This window comes from Magnolia sinica, chromosome 6 (genome assembly GCF_029962835.1).
Source record: "Magnolia sinica isolate HGM2019 chromosome 6, MsV1, whole genome shotgun sequence".
In the NCBI taxonomy this organism is placed as follows: Eukaryota; Viridiplantae; Streptophyta; class Magnoliopsida; order Magnoliales; family Magnoliaceae; genus Magnolia; species Magnolia sinica.
The window spans coordinates 70,037,015-70,049,952 of NC_080578.1; the positions used below are offsets into that span (position 1 = coordinate 70,037,015).

The 12,938-nt window shown below is 39.1% G+C and overlaps 1 non-coding gene across 1 annotated transcript; it reads right to left on the bottom strand.

The window, feature by feature from the left end:
- Positions 1–10,689: 10,689 nt before the first annotated feature.
- Positions 10,690–10,796, bottom strand: LOC131250346 (small nucleolar RNA R71). Its single transcript, XR_009173266.1, has one exon. It is a non-coding gene; the product is annotated as a small nucleolar RNA R71 (small nucleolar RNA).
- Positions 10,797–12,938: the final 2,142 nt, after the last annotated feature.

Consider the following 12,938-nt stretch of genomic DNA (forward strand, 5'->3'; position numbering starts at 1 on the left):
GTATGCGCAGGATTAATATATGACTAGATTGTATGACTCACGCATCACACATTTTGTGATATGACTACTATATGCCCTATCGATATCAGGGTCGTAGCCTCCACAGGCATATTGTGGATGGCCAGATGTGACACTAAAAATATTTGGTTCTAGCATACAGGCATCATAGATGTCCCTGGGTGAAAATCTCTAGATCTCCGTGGCCAGGAGATGCTCCAACATCTAGATCGAATGGATATACATGAGCGCATGTGGGACGTATACCAGTAAGCCGCGTCTCCCACTATGTCGTGGTCGGTTGGAAATAGGTGTGGCCTTACTCGCCTGGGGGAATAGGCAATGTTAAGGTGAGTCTAACCAGCTTGAGGAATGGGTCTGCTATTGACAAGCCGGGCCGATATTGGCAGGTGAATGGTGAGGTCTCTTCAACTTACCCAGTCGTGCGCTTAATGGGGCGGTAGGTGGCGTAGAGTGTACTAGACCCCGGTGATGATCTCAGAGATGTATAGTATTGATATGTAGACTTATTGAGTAGGAGTTGTATACTCAACATTTTTACTCATTCATTTATTCATTCACTATCCACTCGGGCTGGTGGTGTGCAACTAATTGTTATGTGTACCTTCGTAATGGCCAGGATTTTGGTTAGGGTGCGTGACCAACATGAGATCAGGAGTCTACCACATTGAGTCTGGCTATCCAAATTTAGGTATGAGACTGGTTTGGATAGAAGTCTCTTATGATGGACCCCATAGCCTGCAATACTATGTACTATCATCCTGGCTTCACACTCCGGCTTGGTCTTTTTATTCGCACCGCATATTACATTACATCCATGGCATATGGTATTTTAACTTGTTATGTTTCTACATGGCCTAGATATGGCTGATGGTGTTCATGGACTCGTCAAGATTTGCATATTGTATTGCATCTAAGTATATGATATTTGACTTACTATGTCTCCACATTACATAGTTGTTCTACATTGCTTCTTCAGTATATGATATTGGCTTATTATGTTTTTGCATTGTATAACATAGATAAGGCTGATGGTATTTATAGACTTACTAACATGTTTCTGCATTGCTCTGATATTGCGTACTTGGCACTTACCTTGCGCACACACTCACACCACCCTCTAAGCTTTCTATAAGCTTATGCACGATAGATGCGTGCAGGTGGCGTTAGGTCATAGCAGTATTGAGCTTCGAGCGTGCAACCATCTTTTGGAGCTTTGATTTTCGATTTATGTATTTCTCTTTCAACACTGTATTCAAATGTTTATATTAGTGGATATGTGATAATGATGTTGCTTTTGTGATTTGGGTATACTTGTGATTATGCTTCTTACGGGATAAATGTACATTGGAAAATCCTCTTTGTAGGATCCCAGGATTGGAATCTGGTGTATGGGTGCTGGGAGCCTAGAATGGGGTACTACGGTTGTTGTCGACACCTGATTCGGCAATCGAAAATTTTATAAGCCCAGTTTCTGAGTTTGGGGTGTGACAGCAATTATCCAACTTTCATTAGTAAGTGCTTCATTTACATTATCCGGTTCAATTTGGGAAGTGAAGTAGACATAATTACAGATATTTTCTAATTGTCTTCTTGTCTGAACACCAGTACTAGGGTTACCAAGTATTTGATCAGTCGGATGGTCTTTGACTGATCTTAATTCAGTATTAACTGATTTGGATGAAGAGTCAGGTATATCAATTATATTGACTTCATCGTCATCTTGACTTAGAGTAGGTGTGATTTGTTGATCATCAATTACTACATTTATTGATTCTTGAATCACCCTAATTCTTTTATTAAGAACCTAGTAAGCATGACTATTTAGAGCATAGCCTAGAAAAATTCCCTCATCACTCTTAGCTTCAAAATTTCTTAAAATTTTCTCGGTCGCATAAAATAAAGCATTTACTTCCAAAAATATTTAATAGTAGGCTTTTTATTAAACCATGAATATAAGTTGTTTTATTTTTTGCTTTTCTAATGTAAACAGGATTTATTATATAGCAAGTAGTATTAACAGCTTCAACCCATAAATTTTTTTGTAGATTCATGCTATTTAGCATTACACTAGCCATATCATGTAAAACTCTATTTTTCCTTTCAATAATTCCATTTTATTGAGGTGTTTTGGGAGCAGAGAATTCATGCGATATACTACGATCATTACAGTACTTCTCAAAATTGTTATTCTCGAATTCACTACCATGATCACTTCTAATTTTGATCACATATATCTATTTTTTAGTTTGAATACGCTTTAAAAATTTTTTAACTTCATCGAGAGTATCTAAATTTCTCTATTAAAAAGGCTACCCATGTATATCAAGAGTAATCATCAACAATGACCAGAAAATACTTCTTTCCACCTCTATTTTTCGTTCTAGTAGGTCCTACCAAGTCCATATAGAGAAGTTCTAGAGGTTTGGCTATGGTAAGGGAGTTTACTTTCTTGTGACTACTCCTGATCTGTTTACCAATTTGGCATGCACCACATATTTTTTCTATCTTTTTCAGCTTGGGTAAGCCACATAAGTGATCTCTTTTACTCACTTTATACAGATCTCTATAGTTAACATGACCAACACATTGATGTCATGGCTCATTTCGTCTGTTTGGACCATGTAACATGAATGGTTTGAAGAGTAAGAGTTATCAATTATATAGCAATTTTTAGAGGTCCTATGACCATTTAATATTAAACTACCCTTTTCATTTGTAATCTCACATCCGTGATCTGAAAATTTCACACTGTGTTTATTATCACATATCTGAGATATGCTTAAGAGGTTACGTTTTAATCCTTTAACATAAAGTACATTTTCAAAGAGAGGTAAGTTAGGAAGTTGTACAGTACCTTGACCTATTATTTTCTAGTTGTTTCCATCATCGAAAGTAACTGAGTCACCATTTACTTCTTTGATATTCGTAAATATTGCCTTGTCACCTGTCATATGTCTTGAGCATCCACTATCTAGGTACCATCTTGAGTGGTTAATGGCTTTGAAAGCTGTGTGGACAATAAAACACTTAACCTTTGGAACCCATTTCATTACGGTTCTAGGTTTAGGATTGTCTCTTGCTTTTTGTTGCATTTGGGAGTTAGGATTTCTCCTTTTTCTATAAACTTCATTTTCATCTGAGTTGAATTTTAGAAGCTCTTTAATCAAGTCCACAATTTTTTCAGCTAAGAGAGATTTATTATTTCTTTGATGTTTATAGCTGATGGCATTATTATTGTTAGGAACTTGAAAGGGTTTTGAGTTTTTTAAATCATTAAAATCTCTTAAAGTCTTACCTTTACAGTTCAAGGATTCTCCTATTACAAAAATAAGAGCAGAATCCTTCGATTTCAAAGAATTACCTTTAATATAACCCAGACTAGACTTGTCACTACATTTTCTAGATGAGGTTAACAATTTTTCCAGTTTTTGGTCATCATGGGCATATTTCCAAGTGTCCTTAGAACTCAGAAGGGAATGAACTTCAAGTTTTAGTTTCTCATTTTCAGTTTTGAGATTTTTCAATTCAGAAGATTTAAAACTTAAATCTGATTTTGTTTTTTCAAGACAATTTGAAAAATGAGATTTTTCTAAAACTATGTTTTCAAGTTCTTCTTTTAGTTTAACATATTTCTCTTTTTGCATTTTCAATTTAACAGTAATTTTACAACTTTCTCTGTATAGGGCATTGTAAGCATCTCGAAGATCATCTTCATTTTCATTTTCAGGGTCACTCCTGAGATTTTCATACTTAGATATATTACAACTATCTAAAGAAGTGACTTTGGCTATAGTCATGAGGGCTTTCTTCGTTTGATTCACTTGTTTTCCTTCTCCCTCACTCTATGTAACGCTCCCCTGCGTGTAGCCCCACCTTTCCTAATGCATCTCTCTCCTTTTTCTCTCTCACTTACGGATATCGTCCCCTTTTCTATTTGTATCCCCTCTTTGCCTAGTTTGTCACATATGATACTCCTAGTTAAAATAATGTGAAGCAGTTCGATGACATTGTTATGTGTTCAAGAAAATTGTTTTGCAAGAAACACAACAACTAGACATATGCTAGTAATCAGTCCACATGGTTTTGTTGCATTCCGCAGTAATGTCAAGAGAACGATGACGAAGCAATGATAGCAGTACAATGATGAAGATGAAGACGAAGACGAACATGGTGAGATCAAAAGAACCCAGGAACTCCGACGACGAATCAGGACTTTCGAATCAAATGCACGGAAAGGAAGCTTCAGAAGAATGGACTAAAGTGGTGCACAACAAAGGTAAAGGGGGTTATCGGTGCACAACAAAGGTAAAGGGGGTTATCCAGTTCAGAAAGTGAGATCTACCATCGACTACCCGACTCTATTCGTTAGAGGTTTCTTAGAAGGATGGCTTCCAATCAATATCTCGAGAGTTTTCGGTCGAGCGGGGGCAATAATGGAGGTGGTTATGCCCAGAGACGGATCAACTGGTCAATACAGAGGTTTTGCTCTCATGAGGATGAACTCTCCAAAGTTATTCTTATGCTCCATGGAGAATGATTTGGCGGGATTCCACCATTAGTTCAAAGAGCTAGGTTTGGCCCAGTTCGAAAACCTACAAGGAACACACCTCAAGTCTCCATGGATTCTTTGGGGATCCATAGGAAGTTCACACGTGTAGACCCAACCCGCCCCAAAGTTATTTCTTTCAAAGAAGCCTTAATTAATTCAGCAGGGTCAGAGAAGATGACACAGCCTAAAAACCCTAGCAGAACAGAGAAAGTATGGAAGAAGGAAATAGACAAAGAAAGCCTTGAAGATATTGACTCACTTCATGTTATGACTATCAGTTAGGAACGCCTGGATCTCTCAAAGAAGGAATTGCAGGATTCAGTGGTTATTACCACCAGAGAGGGAGCCTCCATCTCTCAAGTTAGAGGCGGGATTGATAGTTGTTATAGAATCAAACCAGAGCAATATTTAATCAAACCCATTGGATACAATGAGTTGTGGATTAAAGATGCATGTGCCTTAATCCGGGTATTCTGATAATGGCAGGAGCTCTACACAAAGACGGACCAATAAACAGAGTGTAATCTTGGGAAGAATTCTCTGTCTTCGGAGGGGAAGATGTTTCGATTCTTATCTGGGGAATCTCGCTTGAGCTCTGGTAGATGAATTTCTCATATCAGCGGCTTTGGTTCTTGGATCCTTCATCAATTTGGATCCCAGGACTAAGACTGGCAAGGAGATGGCTATGGCCGTAGTCTATGTGCACAGAAATAAGGGAGACTCTCTTTTGACCTATATCCAGGCCCTTGTGGAAGGAAGACAAATCAAGATGTTGCTGTAGAGGGAAATGAAGGATGATCTAGCTCCTAGATGGGGAAACCTCTGGAGACTCAAGGAACCCATCCCTCCGTCCACGGACAGGTTCGTTGAGAATGAAGGAGCACGGTCTCCATTCTCCTGCAGTGCTCCGGACCCCAGTACTCCCTCGCCAGCTGTAACTATTGATGGTTATGGCAGAGATCAGTCCCATCATGAGACACGTGTCAAAGAACCATTGGCGATGGAATCCTCCATCGATATTAATGTTACACGTGTAGAGGTAGCTTTCGATCAGGTTTACCATCACGAGGCATGTGGAACATGTCACACTGCCTCTCCCAATCGAACGTAAGAGATCTCTTCATGTCATCGTAAGGCTCAAGACTTTCAAACTCACCAGCTCCATGTCGCAACGGACTTATCTCAGAGACACGTGGACGGTTGGTAGAAGCCTCAACATTAGCGCGATCAGGACCTGAACCTGATCCAATAAATGACTCGACTTATTCAGGTCCTCTCTCACTTGGGTTTTGGGTTCTGCCTTTTCCTTCTAGAGTGTAACAATAGAAGTTCATCTGGACCCAATCTCGGATCGTTGTCTCATTCCACTCTCCTGCAACCCGAGTAGGAAATCTTCCTTTCCTTCTCGCATGTTCCAGCGGCGGATGACGACTCCGCCTTAGATGATCAGTGATAAGAATCAGAACCTCCAGTTTGATCCTGTAGTTTGATCGTGGGAGGTTGTAAATAGTGTCGAATACAATAATGCCTCCTCGTAATTAGAAAACTTGCCTTCTCCAACTTCCCTTCTTTCATCCCCTCTATCATCCTTCTCGGACTGGGCAGATTACGGGCTCCTTACGTTATTTCAGGAAGATTCCACCACTAAAGTCATGAAGCTGAGCCACTGCAATTTTGAGTTGGTACACCAAAGGATCTCTAGACAAGGTTCACTCTAAAGAATTCAGAGGAAGACCACAGGGCAAAGTTGATTGATACCATCCAATGAAAAAAATGGATCAGGGACGTAGTTGGCCACGTCGGCAGATCTTTAGGCCTATCCTTTGGGGATTTCCCTGAGGATTTCATCACCTTGTTCCAGTGCATTGAGTCGTGAGGAAGACCCTTATTGGCCACAAAATCTCCTCGAAAGCGTCTCTCCAGGTCATGTAACAACAGAGAACCGCAACGTCTTGCATCATATCCCTAAGGGTTGAACTCCCTCAACGTCAACATTGGGGAGGTGGGTATTTGAGGTAGGATAGTAGCCCAATGAAGATAATCTCTTGGAATGTTAGGGTTGTGGGGTGTAAGCAGAAAAGAAGACTCATTAAAGATCTTTGTAGCAGAAATAATCTGAAAATTATTTGCTTTCAGGAAACCAAAGTCCCCCACTTCGATGATAGGCTTATGGGTTCGCTCTGGAAGGCCAATGATGCAAAGTGGATAGCTTTGGATTTCATAGGAAGCTCTGGAGGTATCTTGCTGGCTTGTAAATCTTCTAAGTGGGCTTTGCAGTCTAACTAGATTGGCTCTTTCTCAGTTTCAGTTATTTTGCAAGAGATAGCTTCGAGTCTCCAATTTCTCATAGCTTTAGTGTATGGTCCTACTCAAGTTGCCAGAAGAATAGATTTCTGGGAGGAATTGAGCTCTATTAGACAAAGTTTTGTTGGCCCTTCCTGTATAGTGGGTGAATTCAATGTCACTAGATTTGTAGAAGAAAAATCTCATGAGAGAAAAATCACCCCTGTGATGGCTTCCTTTTCATGTTGGATAGAAGATCAGGAGTTAGTGAATCTTCCATTGCTTGGCTCCAGATTTACATGGACTAATGGGAGAGCTACCCCTATTTTCTCGTGTTTAGACAGATTTCTGATTTCTCCTGAGTGGCTGGACATCTTTCCATCGGTCTCCCAGTCGGTTCTCCCTTGAGTCATGTCCAACCATTGTCCTATGCTTCTTTCTATCGATGAGCAGAATTAGGGTCCAAAACCTTTCAGGTTAGACTCCTCTTGGCTGAAAGTTGAAGTTTTTCATCAGATGATTTCCGAGTGCTAGTTTCTAAGTGAAGGGTTTTACAGGGTACATATTATTTTCCAAACTTAAACAACTGAAGAATAATTTGAAATAGTGGAAGCAGAAGGAATTTCGTGCAAGGGAACTAGAATCAGAATCGCTCCTTTCAGAATTGCAAAGGATTGACAGGGAAGCTGAAGTCTCTTTCATGTCCACCGAAATGCTAGCCAAAAGAATTCAGCTAATCCAATCTCTTTTACTGAGGGCCTTAGAAAAGGAAATTTCTTGGAAACAAAAATCCTGAGCAAAATGGATAAAGGCGGGAGACAAGAACACAAGTTACTTCCACAACATAGCTAATATGCATACTAGAATTAATAAAATAACTAGTATTATGGTTAATGGGAGGCAGTTAGAAGACAAAAACAACATTGTGAAGGAGGCCATTGTGTATTTCGGCTCACTGCTTTAGGGATAAAACTGGTGTAGGCCTCGATTGGATAACCTCCATATGGACAGTATTGCGCCAGAAGAAGCTATTCATCTCGAAGCCTCTTTCTCCGCAGTAGAAGTGAGGAAGGCTATTAAAGCCTTAGGCAATGATAAGGCCTCAGGTCCTGACGGATTTTCCATTATATTCTTTTAATCTTTCTAGGAGGTTATTCAAGCAAATGTGCCGGACTTTTGTAATGAATTCCATGTAGATCTAAGCTGTCTAAAGGTCTTGGGGCTACTTTTATAGCTCTGATTCCTAAGACCTCAGGGGCAGCTACGTTCAAAGATTTTAGACTATTGAGGGTCAAATATTGAATATTGGACCTCATTTATTACTTGATTTTATGAACATGATAATGCTTAGTGTTCTATTTTAACAATGTTTGTATTGCAAAGTAAATTTAAGAGTTTGGACTGAAAATGATGCTAAAAGCATGGATTTAATGCTCAAGAATCACCAAGCCAACGATTGGATCTTAGAAGACCAAGAATGAAGAATTCACATGCCAAAGATCCAAGAAAACCAAGTCAAGAATGAAGAGAATCGAAGTTTTGAAGTGAATTTCTTTGATCCTCGACTAGTCCTGGCTTCGCTTCGACTAGTCGAGGCTCCTGGTCGACTAGTCCTGGCTCCTGCTTAACTCATCGAAGAATCCTCGACTCGAACTCCAGAAACATGAACTTTTAAATTCCTGTCACCCTCGACCAGTCGAAGGTTGGCCTCGACTAGTCGAGGGTTATGCAGATTTTGTGCGGACTGCATAAATTTGAGGCAATTTCTGAAAATTTCCAACTCGATGCGAAAGGAGGTGATGCACAATTATAAATAGGAGTCCCGAGGGCATCCCTAAGCATCTTCTAGGGTTTGCGGAGTGGAGAAAAAGCGTGGACAAACCATCACCAAGTGTTTTTCTTCCCTTTCCTTAGTCATTATTATGCTTTTATTAAGAGATTTTAGTTCAATCATATCTATGGTTGGCTAAACCTCTTAGCTAGGGCTAAGAGGTGAAGCTTGTAGTGTGATTGGGATGTTTTCTTTGTTTTGATTCATGTTTTATTGAACTCTCTTGGATTGTAGTTTGATTATGAAGGAATATTTTTAGTTTTTAATGGTTTATTGTGACAAATTATAATAGATCTGTAATAGCTTGAAATATCTTCTTTTTCTAGAATTAAGATTGTGAAATTAGGAAATCCTGTTGTTCACCATCATCCCTTGAACATGGTAGGATGATGAAATCCTTTCTAACCTTCTCAATTCTCTTATGTTTGGTCGTGGGATTGGTAGATCAAATTGTTTGCCTTGTCTCCTAGGCATGGTTAGGTGATGGAATCACTTCTAAATCCTCATAACTCTCATCCATTAATGATTAGATCCATGAGAAGTTAAGAGATCTGAAATATCTCTTCTTACCAATTGGATAGGATAGGACTTTGATTCTAGTTGTGTCCTTGAATCAAGAAAGGTAGCATCTTAAGAACCTAGAAGTGGATCCGTGGAAACCCTAGTTTCCCACCTTTGAATTCTCAAGTTTTAATTAATTTAATCAAAATTACTCTCTCAATTAATTTAGATTTAGATTTACATCTTCTTCTAGTTGTAATTCTAGTTACTTTTAGAAGACACACAAGTCAGTCCCTATGGATTCGACATCGGTCTCACTGAGATTACTACTACATCATGACCCTACACTTGGGGTTGTGTACAAGTTTGTGGAGCCATTACCGGGGACTAACATTGCGTTTTTCTGAGATTAACTAGTTTTGGAGTTAGGTTAAGATTAGGGTTTTTCCACTTTCTATTTTTAAAGGTCAGGGTTTTTTCTGAATTATTTTAGAAACTAACTTAGCTTTCTAATTCTAGGTTTAGAAACTTTCTTTTTCTGTTTTTACAGACTACTTTCTAATTTTAGGTTTAGAAAATTTCTTAATTCGATTTTAGAAACTAACTTCTCCTCTTTTTAGAAACTTTCTATTTTTTGTTTTTAGAAACTTTCCTTTTTCGTTTTTAGAAACTAGGTTGTTTTATTATTATTATTTTTAGAAACTAACTCATCTTTCTATTTTTTTTTTTTTTTTTAGAAACTTTCTAATTTCAGAATTTTTGTTTTAAAAACTGACTTGTTTTGTTTTGGTTTGTAGGATCTTAATTTAAGAACTTCTAATTTGGTAACTTCTTTCTAATTCCCTCTATATTTCTTTTTCCAGAATTCTTATTCCCTCTTTCTTTTTTTCAGGTTTAGGTTAGATTTTGAAATTGAGGGATGAGAGTGTTTCATGCTCAAGGGGGTCTGTGACAACACTTGACACCTCTTGAGTGAAGGCGGATTAGTTGAGGGGTTATCTATCCATCACATGATTAGACACCAATTGAGATCCTCAGAGTTAATTGAGGTTATGACTGCCAATCAACTGGTCAATCAACCAGGAAGACAACCTCAACCTAGGGTTGAGGAGGTCTAGGATGAGAATGTGGTGCATCAAGCACCCCTGCCTCGTACTTTTTGAGATTATCTACAACCGGCGGGAGTGAGTACACCTTCATGTATGGTTTTTCTAGGAAACACAGGAAACATGGATATCAAGCTTGGAGTGATCCAACTCCTTCCAAAGTTCCTTGGACTTGAATCTGAAAGTCCATACCTACACTTACAAGAGTTTGATGAGGTTATAGCCACTTTATACTTTCCTAACGTGTCTGAGGACACGGTCAGGCTGAAACTCTTTCCTTTCTCCTTGAAAGAGAAAGCTAAGACGTGGTTGCACTAACTACATCCGCTATCTATTGGCACATGAAATGACATGATGAAGAAGTTCATAAATAAATCTTTCCATATGATAAGACAGACACCATCAAGAAATCGATCATGAACTTCGCCCAAAAGGAAGATGAAAAATTCTTCCAATTTTGGGAGCGGTTCAAGGATCTCGTCAGTTTATGCTCACAACACGAGTTTGAGATGTGGCACATAACAACTTTCTTCCACGATGGACTGACATCTTCCATGCGCTAATTTGTCAAGATGATGTGCATTGGGGATTACATGAACAAGAATGTCAATGAGGTGTGGGATTACTTTGACAAACTCGCTGAAACCGCACAATCATGGGACATCACCCCAAAACCTAGCATCACATCTAAGCCAACTCAAGCAAGGGAGAGAGGTGGGATATACTTGTTGAAAGAGGATGATGATATAAATACTAAAGTGGCCAGTCTCAAAAGGAAGGTTGAGGCCATGAAACTTAAGAAGGATAAGGCTAAGGAAGTTGTTTGTGGTATCTATGCATGCAACATACATACAACTAAAAATTGCCCAACGATACCTGCTTTTCAAGAGGCATTAAACGAGCAATCGAATGCCATAAACAACTACCAAAGACCTTTCAGTGGACCCATCTCTAACACATACAATCCTAGTTAGAGAAATCATCCGAACTTTAATTGGAGGAATGGACAAACTGCTACTCCTCAAGGAATCCCTAACCAATTCTTGAATCAAGGGAAACCTCAAAAGGATCCGGTCTAGAAACATATTCAAAACCAAGTGCTTATCACTCAGAGTACATTACAAACCCTTCAAGACCTTTCAAAGGCCATACAAGGGCATGAGATAAAAAATTCAATTGGGGAAAAAGGGATTCTTCCAGCCCAACCTTTACCCAATCCTAAACCGCAATACGAAATAAGTGATCCAAGCTCTTTAAATCAAATGGAGCAAGCTAAATCTATCACCACTCTTAGGAGTGGGAAGATAATTAACAAATCTATTCCGGTAAGGGCTAAAAAGTCTAAGGACTCGGAAGTAGATGAAACTGATAGACCTAGCAACACTATACAAGAGTTAGAACCGGAACTTCAAAGCAAGCCGATTGCCCTATTCCCCCTACGGTTGGTTGCACCAAAATCTCTCTCTAACTCTCAGGACATTCTAGAGGTGCTGAAACAAGTGAAGGTCAACATCCCTCTACTGGATGCGGTTAAACAAATACCTTTATATGCCAAATTTTTGAAAGACTTGTGTATGACCAAAAGACAGTAAAATATTCAAAAGAAAATTTTTTAATTGAAAAAGTGAGTGCTATCATAAAGCAAGTGTGCCACAGAAATACAAAGATCCCAGTAGCCCAACATCGCTTGTGTAATTGGGAACTACTGAATTGAGCACACACTTGTTGACTTAGGAGCGAGCGTAAATTTGATTCCTTACTCGGTTACGAACAGCTAGGTTTGGGTGAATTAAAACCTACCCTAACTACATTACAACTTGTTGATCACTCAGGTCGTGTACCAAGAAGGATAATCGAGGATGTGTTGGTCCAGGTTGACAAATTCTATTACCCGGTATATTTTATCATCCTGGATACTCAACCCATTGTGGACATGAGCACTCAAATTCCCGTCATTCTTGGACGTTCTTTCCTTGCCACTTCAAACACAATCATCAATTACAGGAATGGAGTCATGAGTTTGTCTTTTAGAAATATGACATTGGAGTTGAATATCTTTTTTAATACGGGCAAACAGTTAGAGGAAGATTATAATTTCCATGACATTAACATGATTGACTCTTTTATGGAAGATAAAACAACTCTGACCTTATCCTCTCACCCTCTAGAGACGTGCCTGGCCCACTCTCATGATTTTGATGATGACATGATTAGGGAGATGGGGACCATGCTGGATACCGTGTCGGTACTTGAAGTTAACCGGTGGAGGCTACAATTCGAAGAATTGCCCCAAACTGATGTAGTGCCTCTACCGTCTAACCTCAAGGCACCGAAGCTTGACCTAAAACCTTTGCCCTCTTATTTGAAATATGTCTATTTAGGTTAAGATGAGACATACCCAGTGGTGATTTCTTCTCACCTTAAGCAAGAACAAGAGAGTATGCTCATCTCTACTCTCATTGAGCACAAAGGAGCCCTTGGATGGTCGATTGCGGATCTCAAGGGAATTGACCCTTTGATTTGTACTCACCGCATTCATCTTAAGGATAATGTGAAGACCTCATGACAACCGTAATGTAAATTAAATCCAAACATGAAGGAAGTAATTAAAGCCAAGTTTCTTAAGCTTTTGGATGTAGGTATCATA